General features: G+C 43.0%; 1 protein-coding gene across 1 annotated transcript in view; it reads right to left on the bottom strand.

Moving 5' to 3' along the window:
- Positions 1–17602, bottom strand: part of mtus2a (microtubule associated tumor suppressor candidate 2a) — a gene marked incomplete at both ends in the record, with an annotated part of 136239 nt that overhangs the window by 63479 nt on the left and 55158 nt on the right. The gene's annotated exons all lie outside the window — the stretch shown is intronic.

The raw sequence follows: 17602 nt of genomic DNA, 5'->3' as shown, positions 1-17602 counted from the left end.
CTCTTTCCTCTATACCTCTCTATACCCCTCTATCTACTCTCCACACCTCTACATCTCTTTCCTCTCTCCCTTCTCCCCTTTCTCTCCTCTCTACACATATCTCCCTTCTCTCCTCTTTACACCTACCTCTCCTCTCTATCTCTCTATCCTCTCTACAATTCTCTCTCTCGCTTTTTTCTCCTCACCTATCTCTCCTTTCTTTCCCATTCCTCTATATTTCATCCCTCTCTCCTGGACCCCAGTCTTTTCCTCTATAAAGTAGATACAACCATCTATAGCTGCCATGAAGTATACTGGAAGGAAAGCAACACCATAAAACAAAACAAAGCACAGTACTTCAGTACATCTAATTTACAATGTATAAACACACAGTAGTACTATACATCTAGTTTAGTAGAGCTGGTGGGTTAATAATGTATATACAGTATTATACATCTCAAGTTTCAAGTTCAAGTTTCTTTATTAGTTGTCATACAGAAGTACAGAATACTTTTATACAAAATGCTTCTTTCTGTTACGCTCCAGATACTGTGCTAGACAAAAATAGATAAGTATAAAATAAGTATAGCAAGTATAAAATAGAAGTCAAGTACGTGGACAAAAGTGTTCAGTATATACATATATACAATGTACAATGCAGAGTAGAAGTAACTGAGTTACAATACAATATACTATACAGTGCAAAGCAGAAATGGGATGAGGTACAATTTAGGTACAATTTACAGTAAGGTGTAATGAGGTAAGGGTTGTAGTGCAAATTCTTTACCAATAAATATAAAGTGTGTTTAGGTGTTCTAAAGTGGGTAAAGTGGGTGCTGCAGTGAGTTGTTTGTTTAAAGTGAGTGTGTGCGTGTGGATGTGTGTGCTGTGTGTGCATTTTATGGTTGTTAGTGTTATTGTCATTTAGCATTCTGATGGCCTGAGGATAGAAGCTTCTTCTGAGTCTCTCTGTGCTTGCCATGAGACTCCGGTATCGCTTGCCTGACCGCAGCAGTTCAAAGAGGCAGTTGTTTGGGTGGCTGGAGTCTTTGATAATTCTCTAGTTCTCTAGTTTAGTAGAGCTGGTGGGTTAATGTATATATACAGTACTATACATCTAGTTTAGTAGAGCTGGTGGGTGAATGTATATATACAGTACTATACATCTAGTTTAGTAGAGCTGGTTGGTTAATGTATATATACAGTACTATACATCTAGTTTAGTAGAGCTGGTGGGTTAATGTATATATACAGTACTATACATCTAGTTTAGTAGAGCTGGTGGGTTAATGTATATATACAGTACTATACATCTAGTTTAGTAGAGCTGGTGGGTGAATGTATATATACAGTACTATACATCTAGTTTAGTAGAGCTGGTTGGTTAATGTATATATACAGTACTATACATCTAGTTTAGTAGAGCTGGTGGGTTAATGTATATATACAGTACTATACATCTAGTTTAGTAGAGCTGGTGGGTTAATGTATATATACAGTACTATACATCTAGTTTAGTAGAGCTGGTGGGTGAATGTATATATACAGTACTATACATCTAGTTTAGTAGAGCTGGTTGGTTAATGTATATATACAGTACTATACATCTAGTTTAGTAGAGCTGGTGGGTTAATGTATATATACAGTACTATACATCTAGTTTAGTAGAGCTGGTGGGTGAATGTATATATACAGTACTATACATCTAGTTTAGTAGAGCTGGTTGGTTAATGTATATATACAGTACTATACATCTAGTTTAGTAGAGCTGGTGGGTTAATGTATATATACAGTACTATACATCTAGTTTAGTAGAGCTGGTGGGTTAATGTATATATACAGTACTATACATCTAGTTTAGTAGAGCTGGTTGGTTAATGTATATATACAGTACTATACATCTAGTTTAGTAGAGCTGGTTGGTTAATGTATATATACAGTACTATACATCTAGTTTAGTAGAGCTGGTTGGTTAATGTATATATACAGTACTATACACCTGTCTGAAGAAGTCCACCATCATCCCTGTACCCAAAAAATCTACGCCCGCTTGCCTCAACGACTACCGCCCTGTAGCCCTCACCTCCATAGCCATGAAGTGCTTTGAGAAGCTAGTGAAGGGCTACATCTGTTCCTCCCTCCCCATCAACCTGGACCCTCTGCAATTTGCATATCGCCCCAACAGGTCCACGGAGGACGCCATAGCCCATGTGCTGCACACAGCAGCATCACACCTGGACAAGAGGCAGGGGAACTATGTGAGAATGCTGTTCATCGACTACAGCTCAGCATTCAATACCATAGTCCCCTCCAAACTCATAGCCAAGCTCAGGGACCTGGGCTTGAACTATGACCTGTGCCAGTGGGTCTTGGACTTCCTGACGGGCAGACCCCAGGTGGTAAGAGCCGGCAACTGCACCTCCTCATCACGCATCACGCTCAACATAGGGGCCCCCCAGGGCTGTGTTCTGAGCCCCCTCCTCTACTCCCTGTACACACATGACTGCGTAGCACAGCGGAACAACAACACCATCATCAAATTTGCTGATGACACAGTAGTGGTGGGCCTGATCTCTGCCAACGACGAAAGGGCCTACCTGGAAGAGGTAGAGAACCTGTCACAGTGGTGTCAGGAGAACTGCCTCTCCCTGAACGTCAGCAAAACAAAAGAGATGATTGTGGACTTCAGGAGGTCGGGGGTCAAGGACTACAGCCCCCTCAGCATCGACGGGGCACCGGTTGAGAGAGTGAACAGTTTCAAGTACCTCGGAGCCCACATATCCGAGGACTTGACATGGACCACACACATTGACAGTGTTGTGAAGAAGGCACGACAACGCCTCTACTTCCTCAGGCGCCTAAGGAAGTTCCAAGTCAGTCAGAAGATCCTTAGGAACTTCTACTCATGTACAATAGAGAGCATCCTGACCGGCAACATCACCTCCTGGTTTGGGAATAGCACTGCACAAGACCGTAGCAGACTACAAAGAGTGACACGTTCAGCCGAACGCACAATTGGAGGGGGGCTTCCCACCCTCCAGAACATTTACAACAAGCGGTGCAAGGGGAAGGCTAAGAGAATTATTAAGGACTCGAGCCACCCGAACAACTGCCTCTTTGAACTGCTGCGGTCAGGCAAGCGATACCGGAGTCTTAAGGCGAGCACAGAAAGACTCAGAAGAAGCTTCTATCCCCAGGCCATCAGGCTGCTAAACGAACAATAATCGCTAAACGAACAATAATCACTATGCAACAACCATCAAATGCACACAGCACACACACCCACACGCACACACTCACTCAAACAAACAACACACTGCAGCACCCACTCTCCACACTTTAGATCACACAAACACACTTACACTTTATATTTATTGATAAAGGATTTGCACTACAACTCGTACACCTACTGTGAATTGTACCTAAATTGCACCTCGTCCCATTTCTCCATTTCTGCCTTGCACTATATAGTATTGTATATTAGTACACTGCACAGTATTGTATATTGTATGGTAACTACGTCTATTCTGCATCGAACATTGTACATATGTCTAAACTGAACACTGTGACCTCTTTTTTTTACTTCTAATTTTACTATGTTTTTATTTCATACTTATCTTGTCTTGCACAGTCTCTGGAGCGCAACAGTAAGAAGCATTTTGTACAAAAGTATTCTGTACTTCTGTATGACAACTATTAAAGAAACTTGAAACTAGTTTAGTAGAGCTGGTGGGTTAATGTATATATACAGTACTATACATCTAGTTTAGTAGAGCTGGTGGGTGAATGTATATATACAGTACTATACATCTAGTTTAGTAGAGCTGGTGGGTTAATGTATATATACAGTAAGAGCAACAATGAGTAGGTATTTCCTGTTTCCGATGTCTGGATTTCAGGATTCACTCCATCAAAATGACATAATCATGGTGGCAAAATGAGACTGTAGTCTACTTGCTATAGGCATACAGAGCACCTATTCAGCACCATGGACAGCAATTCAACAATTCAGTCTGTCTGTCTGTCTATCTATATATCTATCCATTCATTCCATGATATACCACCTAAACCACTACTGTACTGTATTTCTCCAGGCAGGGTAAACAGTGGAGACAGTGTTTGCTTTGGCGATCGACGTTCTATCAGTGAGTCAGTGCATCTCAGAGACACAGACCTCATCATCCTCTTCTGAATGGATTCATCGCCATGCTCTTTCACACACACACACACACACACACACACACACACACACACACACACACACACACACACACACACACACACACACACACACACACACACACACACACACACACACACACACACACACACACACACACACACACACACACACACACACACAGTATGATATATATACATATGCGTGCATGCACACGTGTGTGCGCGCACACACACACACACACACACACACACACACACACACACACACACACACACACACACACACACACACACACACACACATAATATTTCCCCAATGGGGTGTGTTTATGGGTGTTATTTAGCTAAAAGAAGGATTAGGTTGATAGATAATCAATATCATATAGTTTGACCCAAGCCCCCCAGACAGCAGACACACACACACACACACACACACACACACACACACACACACACACACACACACACACACACACACACACACACACACACACACACACACACACACACACACACACACACACACACACACACACACACACACATACACACACACACACACACACACACACACACACACACACACACACACACACACACACACACACACACACACACACACACACACACACAACTCGGTCACACATCCCTGAGAATCAATTAAGGGCTGCACCAGGTTGGCTCAAGGTCACCTTTCTCCTTACATGACAGTGTGTGTGTATATGGTACGTGTGTGTGTGTGTGTGTGTGTGTGTGTGTGTGTGTGTGTGTGTGTGTGTGTGTGTGTGTGTGTGTGTGTGTGTGTGTGTGTGTGTGTGTGTGTGTGTGTGTGTGTGTGTGTGTGTGTGTGTGTGTGTGTAATGTGAGTGTGTATGTGCACTGGTGTGTATGCGCATGTCCATGTGTGTTTGTACCGTATGTATAAGTGTGTGTGTATGTGTGTGTGTGTGTGTGTGTGTGTGTGTGTGTGTGTGTGTGTGTATGTGTTTCCATTCAAACCTGTCCTTGATAAGCATGTCCCCTGTGTGTGTTTGGTTTGTCCAAAGTGGAGCACGTGGGCCAAATTCGGCCCTCCACAACATTATTTTTGGCCCTCCAAAGGGCTCCAGAGAATTATTAGATATTGATACTCTTGATGCAATCTAATGACTTGAAAGGGGATTGTTGAACCAACTCATCTAGGATGCAAACACACTGATATGAGACCTAAGATACTTTCATCAACCCATTTTAAGAATTCGCATAGGCTATGTGATTACTTGTCAGCTAGCTGTCAAGTGCAGAAATGTCCTATGTTACTTTGTAATGTAACATGTAAAGTAATGTGATTACTGTAATGTGTTACTTTGTCTGGTTTGTTCATTTATACCTAAAACGTCTGTGATGTGTTCTGGCACAATTTACCATATTCACACAGTGGCCATTTTGTCCTTATGTGACATAAGAGTAAAATGGCCGCCATGTGATAATATATTACCACCAACCAATAGAGACACATAAACACATAGTCAGTGTGTTCTTCCACGTCTCTGTTCCTCTGCCCCTCCCCCTCTCTTCTTACTTCCCTTGTTACACATACATACAATACAAGATTGTGGCTTTGATGAGTTTCTCCTCCTTTCTGTGTCCAATGCCCCTAATTGAGCTTGCTTAGCTGATCAATGGAGGAAACTATGCCCCTGGACCGCACTGAATGATATTTTGTGTGTGTGTATCCTTATCCCCACAAGCGATGAAAACAAGGTGTTTTTTTTGTGGGGGAGGTTGGCCAGTCTCCAAAAGGTAAAGCTATTTTAGGGTTAGAGGTTATGATTAGGGTTAGGCTAGGGTTGGTTTAAGATTAGGATAAGGTTAGGGTTAGGCATGTTGTTTTGGTTAAGGTAAGGAGTTAGGGAATTACGTTTAAGTTAATTAAGTTAGTAAGACATAATGGAATTTCCCCACAATGCATGGAAACATGGCTGTGTGTGTGTCTTGACAGCTCGATGGAGCAGAGTATGAGAGCTCAGCTTTCCTTCTGTCTGTTCTTTGATCTGAGCTGAAGCCACTAGAAGGAAGGGCAACACTTACACACACACAGGTCCGAACACGTGAACAAACTTTGTAGCTTTGCGGCTACAGTATAGGTAAAAAAGTCACAGTTCCCATGGAAACATCCTTCCGGGCTATGGGATCTAGACACTAGATTGAGAGATCAGCATGGCCACGGCACTGAAGGTCAAACGGAACATGGTGAGTTCAGACGTGACACAAAGAAAGGTCACGAGCACCATGTAGAGTCACAGCCTGAAAGAGAGACACACACACACACGCACGCGCACACACACACACACACGTGCACACACACGCACGTGCACACACACGTGCACACACGTGCACACGTGCACACACACACACACACACACGCACGTGCACACACACACACAGACACACAGAAATGAAAGGGAACATCAAAGCTCTATCCATAATAATGTCCATCCATCCTTGAAAATGCTTCAGTTACAGACAGTCTCTCTCTATCTCGTTTTCTGTGTGCGTGCGTGCGTGCGTGCATGCGGTGTGTGTGTGCGTGTGTGTGTGTGTGCATTCTGCTGCAGTAGTCTGGAGATGCAGAGCCTCCTTTCATACCATAGAGTAATTTCTCCCCCACTGATGATTATGTTATCGATACTTTCAGGTTGGAATCAATGCTATTCAGAGGAGAGGGATTGGATAACATCTACTGAAACACAACACACACACACACACACCACACACACACATCGCACACACATACACACATGCCCACGAACATGAACACACACAGCCCTGTCGACTTCTTTCAGGTGTAATTCTAGAACTCCATGCTGCAGCTTTCAATGACCATGGAGCCACTGTCACATTGTTGCAGTGTTGTAGTCGAGTCACTAAATCTCGAGTCCGAGTCGAGTCTCGAGTCCCCACTGTTCGAGTCCGAGGCCAAGTCCCCAAGAAGAGCCAGAGTCGAGTCCGAGGCCAAGTCCCCAAAGAAGAGCCAGAGTCAAGTCCGAGTCGAGTCCCCATGCATTAACCTAGTCCGAGTTCTGAGTCCAAGTCATCAAGGTTGAGTCCACTCCACTCTGGCAGTCAAAGAGCTGACATACAAATAAAAAAAGGTCTACATTAAACATAAATGACACAGCAATCACCACCGAAATTAAATAATGTTACGGTATTAATATAGCCATCAAATATCTTATGCCAAATGATTAGGGCCTATTACAAAAAAAATCCTTGCCTGCACCTTCCAAGTCCGAATGCTTTCCAGGACTCTGACTCAAATCGGAGTCCTGGACTCGAGTACTACAACACTACATTGTTGTTAGAATTTTCAGTTCTCAAAAGTCTAACTCACATGTGAGATGGTACACCTGAAAGGGTTAAACCTGTGGAGGGAGGAATAGCCTAGACTACTTGAGGTAGTGACGACTTGTTTGATGTTTAGGCTCCAGAACCGTATTGCTTTGACAGTGAAATGTGATGATATAGCTGCTTGTCGACAGCAAAGAGCCAAGAGCCTCGCATCAGCTGAAGTGCTTTGAACCTTGAATGCAAGCTACTGTTTGTTAGTATCCATTATCCACTCCCATAGGGAAATTAACTATAAAACTACAACATTACATTTATACATTTAGTAATTTAGCTGACAAGTTCTGTACAACAGGTTAGCAGGAAGGGTACAACTCTGGCAGCTAAGTAACATTGTTCGTCAAACAGTGTTGAACTTTGGTGCACAGACTGCAAAAAGTGAATGGGAATGGGTGTGAGTGAATGCTAAAATTTTTTTTGGAACAAATTGTAAAGTGTACCATTTAGCTGACGCAAAGCGACTTAAAGCTACAAGTTCTGTACAACAAGTCAGCAGGAAGGGTACAACTCTGGCAACTAGGGTAAGTAACAATTGTGTTCGAAGGGTCAAAACAGTCAAACAGTGTCAAACTTGAATGCATAATAGTATAGACTATTTGCATAGTAGGTTGTAATATAGGCAAGGACGATTATTTAGTAGCAAAGTGCATGATAGTAAAAGTCGAAGATTATATATCTTTTATTTTTAATTTTATTTGATTGAAGAAGTGTGTTTTTAGTCGACGGCGGAATTTGGGCGAGGGTTTTGGGACCGGTTTCGGCTGTTTGTTCCACATTGTGAAGAGAGGACCGAGAATAGCCTGCTCCTCTTTGACAACCTAGGATGGCTTAGAGTAGACGACAGAGTACAGCACTTGCAATGGGCCTGGTCTACAAGATACACTACACGACCAAGGTACCCATGTACATGACAAAATACTTCCCAAAGGTCAGTGAATACCACGATCACAACACCAGAGGGAGCTCCACAAATCATGTTAAACCCAGATTCGGCTCAAACAAGGGACTAAACACGTTTCGCAATTATGCCACATCAATGTGGAACGCCCTACCCAAAGCTGTAAAGAATGTGAATCACTACCCACTTTCAAAACACTCTCAAAAAACACCTAAGGGAGACTGCAACCCGAAACTGGCCCCTGTAAATGTCCGAACACAACCCCTCCATGTACAGTAAATTACCAAGTATGGTCTTGTCAATAATCCAATGTACAGTGTTGTTTGTACAGTTGTACAGTGTCCCCCACCCACCCTCCTACCCAACCCCCCCCCACTCCTAACCAACCCCACCCCCCCCCCCCCCCCACCCACCCAACCACCTCCATGTACAGTCCCCCCCACCCCCACCTACCCAATCCAATGTACAGTTTCCACGCCTAATGTATATACTCTTTTCTTTCTGGACTCTTTTTGTATCACAAACAGTACTGTAATTGCAAATCTGGTATGTCATAAATGTATAGATGGAGCAGTACTGTCTATCTGTATGTCATGTATGTCATATATGTTACGATGAATTGAAATGGGGGACCCTGATGTAAACAAGACGAAAGTCTTTCTCTGGTCTGCATCCCTTAACAATTGTATGTATTGAGCTGTACTGTACTGTACCCATTCTGCAATCTGTAATAAAGTTTCATTCATTCATTCATTCACTCTTTGATGACCCCCCCAGAGCTTGGATGGGAGTGGGGTCTGAGGCGGCCAGAAGATGCAGAGCGTAGGGGTCTTGAGGGTGTGTAGTTAGAGACCATTGACCGGAGCTAGGAGGGAGCCGTTCCCGTCGCTGCACAGTAGTATTCATGTTTATTATCTTGTTTTATTTTCATACACACCAAACACTATAGCAATACTACTGTGTTTCAATGGTAAACTCATACATTTCTATAATAACTCATTATCATTTCTGTAGTAAATCTATAGTGAGTATAAAAAACCACAGGAATACTTTAAATCACACATACTGTAATCACAGTATTTCTGTGTAAAATCTCTGTATGCATGTGTACAAAACTATACGGAACTACACTATAGGTTTTACTATAGTTCATTATATTATGGCTTAGACTTAACCACAAGTAATCACCTGCTGTGGTGACGTAAGCAGATGATGTAAGTTGTCCTCATACAATTGCTATAATAATAGCTATTATTACCTCTTCTGCCTGCACCTCCCCTCTCCCATGCTGCTATGACAACTGCATTTCCCCAAGGGGATTAATAAAGGAACACTTGACTTTACTATGTCTTATAAGAGAATAAGTAGATGAATATCTAACCATAAAGGTCTGATTAAAGAAAGGTCATGTCCACACACACGCACGCACGCACGCACGCACGCACGCACGCACGCACGCACGCACGCACGCACGCACGCACGCACGCACACACACACACACACACACACACACACACACACACACACACACACACACACACACACACACACACACACACACACACACACACACACACACACACACACACACACACACACACACACACACACACACACACACACACACACACACACACACACACACACACACACACACACACACACACACACACACACACACACACACACACACACACACACACAGAGTATACTGCTGGTATATGCCTTATTTCACCAAACCAAACTATACTAATGTTAGCTATATAAGATCTTGTCTCAGGGGCCCCCAGCTTAGTCCAGAATTGCATAACTGTCTATACTGTAGGTGGGGAGATAACATTGGAGAGATTATGATTAGAGTAGTAACTGCTATATCCTCTTATTGTGCTAAATTCTAGTGAATTCAACTGTGAAATTAAACAACAGGTAGGAAATAAAAAAAACCTGGAACCTCCTGAAGGGCCCCTGGTTGAGAACCACTTATCTAGACTCATCTATCATCATCCATCCACTGAAACAGACCAGTATATATGAAGAGGAGCAATATTTCCATTTTGCTGTTTACCTGCCACAATTAATGAAAAATGCAAAGACAGCGCCACAGCTTTAGAATGTTGTTATGTGACTAAACGGATGACTGCTTGTCATTAATACATCCCTCCCATCACCTACAAACAAGCCCCTAGACTCCTTTAGAGTCAGTCCCGACTGAAGCATGGGCTTGTGCACATGGCAAGTGATAAGCACCGTGTCACCTCATTAGGCCTACCTTGAACACAGCAGTGGACAAGAGGCTAATGATTATGAGGTTAAAGTGCAGACTCACAGATTTTATTTGAGATGAGTATTGTTCTTCAGCCACATTACATAAACAGGAAGATAACACTGTCCCCCATTTCAGAATGTCAAAAACATATTTATTATTCATGAACATTATTTTATGTACATTTGTTCTCAAATATAAATACCTAGGGTTGGTGTCATACAGGCAACATTTGCAAGCAACTTGGGTACAAGCATCTGAATAGCATAGCATGGAACTAACAAGAAACCTGTCTGTAACTTGAAAATTACATCATCTGCAACTAAATTCCAAGTAAATAACACCATATATAACATGTAACCTGCCAGCCAGCACTGCTCCCCTTCAAGGTTACTGTCGGGATCAATGGATTGATTTCGATCTGTCTGGCCCCACTGAGCATTTTGTTTTATTTTGTTTGATGGCTCTATCTTTGGAAGTTGTGTAGATATCTCTTTGGATGGACAAAGAGAAAACACATACGCAGGATGTAACTATGTCTCTCTGTCAAAATACTTGTAGAGCTCAGACCTTTTTTGTTGTTGTCAACGTTTATCACATTACATGTAGCTCCATACAAAAAGGTCCCTCATTCATCAACGTGACGTAGAAAATGTTCTATTTCCATACTTAAGCACAGAATTTAGAATGTGTGCACGCACAAAAGAAACGGGATTCATCACACGTGCGTACACAGGTCCTACGCACACCTGTCATGATAAATATCACCTTGGTCCTACGCCGAGACTCGTGCACACTTTCACGTATTTGCATACCAGAACCGCCCCGATTAACCATATACGGTAATGAAACACCCCCATGAAATGTGGAAAAGTGGACTAACCCAACCGAACTTGAACGTATAATCTTCGGTGCGCCGGGAGCCAAGGATGTTGACTGACCCAGTCCTGCTACAGAACCAGCACATTGACAGAAATAAATGACAAGAGATGACCCGACATTAAGCACTGTAATGACTGAAATTAAATCAATTTCAGCACGCCAACTCTGCGCTCTACAATGCCTATTGTGTGCGCTCGTCATGAGCCCGTGGTTCTGATCAGAGTCATTATGGCTTCAGTGGATAACCCTGATCTACATTGTGATGTTTTAGATACCCCAGTAATAACATTACAATTGAATTAAATACAATTAGGCCTGAATGAGACTCCGGCCACCGGCACATTATCAGCCAAAATGCGCGTTTATTGATGGAGCAAACTCTGAGAGATTGTTCACAGAGGCGCTGCCGAACCAAGATATAATATGATGTGTATAATATAATGTGTGTAGAGGCATATGATACAATCCATTTTGTTGTTGGTATTAGGTAGCCTATGAATTACATATAATAGCAGCCAGCCTACATTATGCAACAGTAACTTGCGCATATAACACACAGCCCTGCGAAGCCTGCATACAGTAAACTAACTTGATCATTAATCTAGCTGTTGTATCTTTACGCTTATGAAAACATTAAATAATATGTATAGGCTATAGGCCGCCTATATTCTCAAATGGCTTAATGGCTATCCGAGTCCTCGATATCCTCGCGGACGGACCAGTATTTATATGATCATATCATATTCATATTCATATCATAGTTTACTCTATCAGCCTACCAGCATGTAATACGTTCTTTGTTAGAACTCAACTCGTTATTATTTTGCGCATAGATTGCAGAAATACGGGAACGTTTTGATTTAGGCTTTGACATTGTAAAACTAAATACGTGAAATTCTGTAATATCACCCACACGATATGTTGTGAAGGGCCAGATTAAACCGAATATATATATTTATTTATATATATATATTTATTTATATATATATATTTAATTGTATTTGTATATTCTCTAATATTCCCTGATATCCCTTGTATATTCCTTGTACAATATGCATTGAATATCCATTCTAGCCTACTGAACATCCCATAATAGTCTCCATTCTACTATTGGTCGAGACCTTGGTGCCAGGCTGCCATACCCCCCAGACCCAGTTCAAACGTACCGCTCAACATGTATGAACAAGTCCTAGTTCCGCGTAGGAATCTGGCTACCGCACCACTAACGGTACTATTTGTTCATAGTGCGTATATATACTGCGCTACTAAAGTAGGACTTCCTTTTTTAGTCCAGTTTCTTACCCTCCAATAGAGTGACAGACGTAAAGCCTCCCCGCGACGCCACGTGTGGGAGTAAGGCCAAGTTCGGCCTACCATCGGTATTGAGACATCGTGTATATTAATATTTGAATAGTCATATTTGGCACTATATCGTCGAGTTGGACGTAGTCTATTAAGCTAATAATAGTCTATTCATATGTAGTGCTTTGTGCGGTGAGAATACTATCGTAGTCAGTACCCCATCGTTTCGGGCAGAGAACTGGCTGCTTATCCAGGGTGGCCGACCCCATGTGAGGCTGCACCCGAGGAGCCCCAGAGCCGACGAGCGAGTGGACCTGCATACCGGATTATTCTACCGACGACAGCCCGCCTTCCCAGGCACGGATTATGCTTTGTATACAGTGATTATTCTATGGATAAAGACCAACACTGCCGTGTGTTGGAAACCCCCCCCCGGAGAGGACGACAGGTGAGGAGACGCTCTACACGACGAGGTCGCTTCACGTCTCTCCATCGTGGACCGGAGGAAGCCGGCCCACAGAGAGTCCAACTGCTTTCATCTGTGGATCGAGGATCGCTGAGGCACCGAGCCGCACAACCGTGGGTTCTCCCAGGATACCCTCGGCCAGACAGATACAGCCAGACTCTACCCCCCCCCCCCCTTCTCCAGTTGTCTTACAAGCGACCGGAATTCCCCCCTAGTGTATCCAGTTCTATAATCATTAAAGTATCATTGCTATTATTCCTTAAATATTCCAGGTTGTATATTTACCACCTGCGCCATCAGAGATTGGACATTCTCTATTGATATACCGACGAATACTCTTTGCCATAAAAGTGCATCCTATTTCAAATCATAAATGTAATTAAGTGATTGCTCTACATACCTTTTGCTATGTATTAATTATTATTAAACGCAGACTTTCGACTTGGTACATTTGTGTTGGATCGTTTCATCTACGTGGGAGTGTTTACCATAATTATTTATGCCTAGTACTGGGTGGCCAGAGTCTAAAGTACAAGAGGTAGTGGTAGTAAGTATCATATCTAACAATACAGTCAGGGAATTGTACCCCTCAGTTACACGATATATGTCCAGAGCATGTATGCTTTTCATTCATAAGACACATTTATTGCAAGGGTTTTGTATACACATACACTCAACAAATAACCTCTGTCTGTTCTAATTGCAATGCGTTTTTATATCGTGGGTGTTCATATGACTTGTATTCTGCTTACAGCTTCGGGGTTCCACTTATTACGTTTAACAATGGCAAAGCCTTTTAAATATAATCAAAACGTTCCCGTATTTCTGCAATATATGCGCAAAACAATAACGAGTTGAGTTACGCAGAGCACAGTCAGTGCTTATTTCCGCGTTGTGAAAATATTCTACCACCGGCGCCACCTACGCATGGTCCGACCTGTGCTTAAATATACGCACAAAGTCAAGCACAAGTTCAAATAGATAAATCCCACACTTTGCTTAGAAATGATCGTACGCACGGCTTAAGAACATATCTGTGCGTACGTCAAGTTGATAAATGAGGGCCCAGGTTGTTGGTCTTCTGTGAAAATCTGTATCATAATAAGGCCTCTTGCTAAGGTCTTCCACACACTCACCAATTGCATAGGAATCTGGAAGTCGGTCACCATTTTACAAAGTACATTTCTTTAGATACTATAGTATTAGAGTTGAATGCCTTTGCATAACGGGTTAGACTGTTGCACTGAGTTGTCTTTCTGTTACAGAATGTGTTTACACACCATTATACATCATCATTGTTTACAAAGTGGAAAAGGCAAGACTACACTAATGCCTACAGTATCTCATATAAGATAGATAAGATAATATAAGATAAGATACGACAAGATAAGATAAGATAAGATAAGATAAGATAAGATAAGATAAGATGAGATGAGATAAGAAGATGAGATAAGAATAGATATGATAAGGGGAAATTCAGGGGTGATAGCAGCACAGGGGAGGAGGGGGAGGTATAGACAGGGTAATAGAAATTACAATAAAAATATAAATATGAAATGTATATAAAATGCCACAGGTATATTATATTATATATAGTTGTGACGTACGTGGGTTGGTCATTATCATTATTACTGTATTTGGAAGACCATGTGAACATTAGATTAGTATCGTTTGTATGTGTGTGTGTGTGTGTGAACATGAGAGCTAATGATATCTCTTCTTCTCTTCCTGTCAGGTGCTGCCCGTCCCTATACTGAAGGGTGCTGATTGCCTAATGAAGGACAGCTGATGGCAATCACATCAGGAGGGGCGGGTGCACAAGTAGCTGACAGCACACACACGTCGGGATTCCTTCTTTGTGTCATTTTCCAGTGACCTCAGTGTATGAGGTTGCCTTTGTTTGCCACTGCGTGGATATAGATATATGTGTGTATGTTCATATAATATGGATATGCAGTTAGCCCTAGTCCATAGACCTGATGGACTGATGATGGTGCCAGCCTGTTTCTGCACCTTGTATATGGAACCGTGTGCTCTCTGATGTTCACACGGCCACATAGTACAGTAGCCTCAAGGTTTGTCTATCTGGGTTGAGTTGCCTTATATGTATGTCTTGTTTGTCCTCCCCTACCTTTTCCCCTGTGCACCATGGAGGAGGTTTAAACCCCTACCTCCATTCAATATATAATTTACGATTTGGAAAACGTCTTGTGTTGTGTCTTTTTTCACCTACACCTGGGACCTTGATTTTGAACATATTTACTGAGAGGGGCTGCTTTTGCTCATGTGCCGCCCTCCAGTTGTTATTATCAGACCTGCGTACATGACATGGGGGCTCGTTAAGTTTGCGCAATTGTATGGTTCCTTGTTGGTAAAATAACGGGGTGACTTGTCGATTGAAGCATATCAGGTGTAATAAGATAGCGTTTTCTAAATTGGTAAGTTAGTGGGTTCCATTGTCCGTGCACAGTTGATTGATGTAAACCATTATTGTTGTGATGCTCTTAACCATTCTATTTTTCTGCCACATAGGTAACAGGGGGGGGGGGTCACCTGCTTGGCTAGAGGGTGGGGGGCACGAGTCGTGATTCCGGTGGAGCGCGCAATGAAATCGGTAAGCGACTGAAGATATGTGTAGCCTTTCATCCAGGTAGTGGAGTAGTTTATCTGGGATAGGCTAGAGTGACACAGGTGACTCCTAGTTGAGTGGTTAGGACCATTTGTTATTGTTTTCATTTAGTAGATGTGGTCAGTTGGATTGTTTTGGTTAAGAGGTATAAAAGCAGAATGTGTCTATTATTATTGTGCACGGTCATGGTTAATTAAGTGAGGACGTGATATATATATATATATATATATATTTTTTTTTACGCACGCATAAAGACATAATATGGCTGCGTCGGCGTTTGTTTTTTAAGTCTTCGTGGCGGATCCGACAGAGGATCAGGTGAAAGGTTGCACTAAGGCGGAATTATGCCTTATTGCTAGGCATTATAATATTACTGTGCAAAGTTCCCAATCCAAGGCGGATATGAAGGCAGCTGTAATAGCGGGGTTGGTGGAGCAACAGGTGTTTAGCACGGCTCGGGGAGTAGTGAGTCATAGTGATCAGGAGGTTGAACACACTGGCGAATGGGTTGACTCTTCCTTGCGTGATCTTAACCCGGAGGGTGGTGCTATTAGGAAGAATGGTAGTACGCCCAGAGCTGAAAGTGAGGGCGCGGGCGATTCGGATAAAGAATCCACGTCTTCTGGCCATGCGCGCTCTAGTCTGCGTTTTGCCCGTCTCCAGATGGAGGAGAGAGCGCTTTTGCGCAGAGAGGACAGAGAGGACAAAGCAGCGGTACGAGACAGAGAGGACAAAGCAGCTGTACGAGACAGAGAGGACAGAGCAGCTGTACGAGACAGAGAGGACAGAGAGAGGGAGAGGGAGAGAGACAGGGAAGAGCGAGGAAGGGAGAAGGAGAGAGATAGAGAGCTCCAGATTACACTAATAGATAGAGATAGAGAGCTCCAGATTACACTGAAGAGGATGGAACTGGAGAGTGTTGGCTCTTCTTCGCCCTCATCTGAAGGTTGCCAGGGCAGTTTTAATGTTGGGCAGCATATTGTTATGGTTCCTGTTTTTCGCGAGTCTGAGGTGGAAGCATTTTTTGTTAATTTTGAGCGGGTAGCGGGGGTTGCGCATTGGCCGGAGGATCAGTGGGCACTATTAGTGCAATATAAGCTCACGGGTAGGGCTCAGGACGCATGTCAGTTATTATCGAAGGAGGACAGCATGGTATATGAGAAAGTGAAGGGTGCTGTCTTGCGCGTATATGAACTGGTGCCGGAGGCGTATAGGCAGCGGTTTAGGGGACTAAGTAAAGCTCCCTCGCAAACACATGTGGCATTTTCCCATGAACAACGGATGATGTTCACTCGTTGGTGTGAAGCGTGTAAGGTGGATGGGGTCGAGGCTTTGAGCGAGTTAATCCTCATTGAACAATTTAAAAAATTTGTGCCCGAACACATGATAATACAGTTAGAGGAGCGAAAGGTTTCTACCCTCCAGTAAGCTGCAGTTTTGTGTGACGAGTTAGCAATGATCCACAAAAATGTTTCTGTACGAAATGGTGTGTATGTAGGAGGGGGCGCGTTTTCTCCGTCGGGGCCGCCGTATCGCGGAGGTGACGAGCGACCATTCCGACCTCGCTCACCGCCGTCTCGAAATGCCTTGGGTGACGAGCGAGCATTCCGATCA

This window comes from Notolepis coatsorum (genome assembly GCF_963971535.1).
Source record: "Notolepis coatsorum genome assembly, chromosome: 8".
NCBI lineage: Eukaryota > Metazoa > Chordata > Actinopteri > Aulopiformes > Paralepididae > Notolepis > Notolepis coatsorum.
The sequence above is the reverse complement of the archived record's forward strand: the minus strand, read 5'-3'. Positions and strand labels throughout refer to the sequence as shown.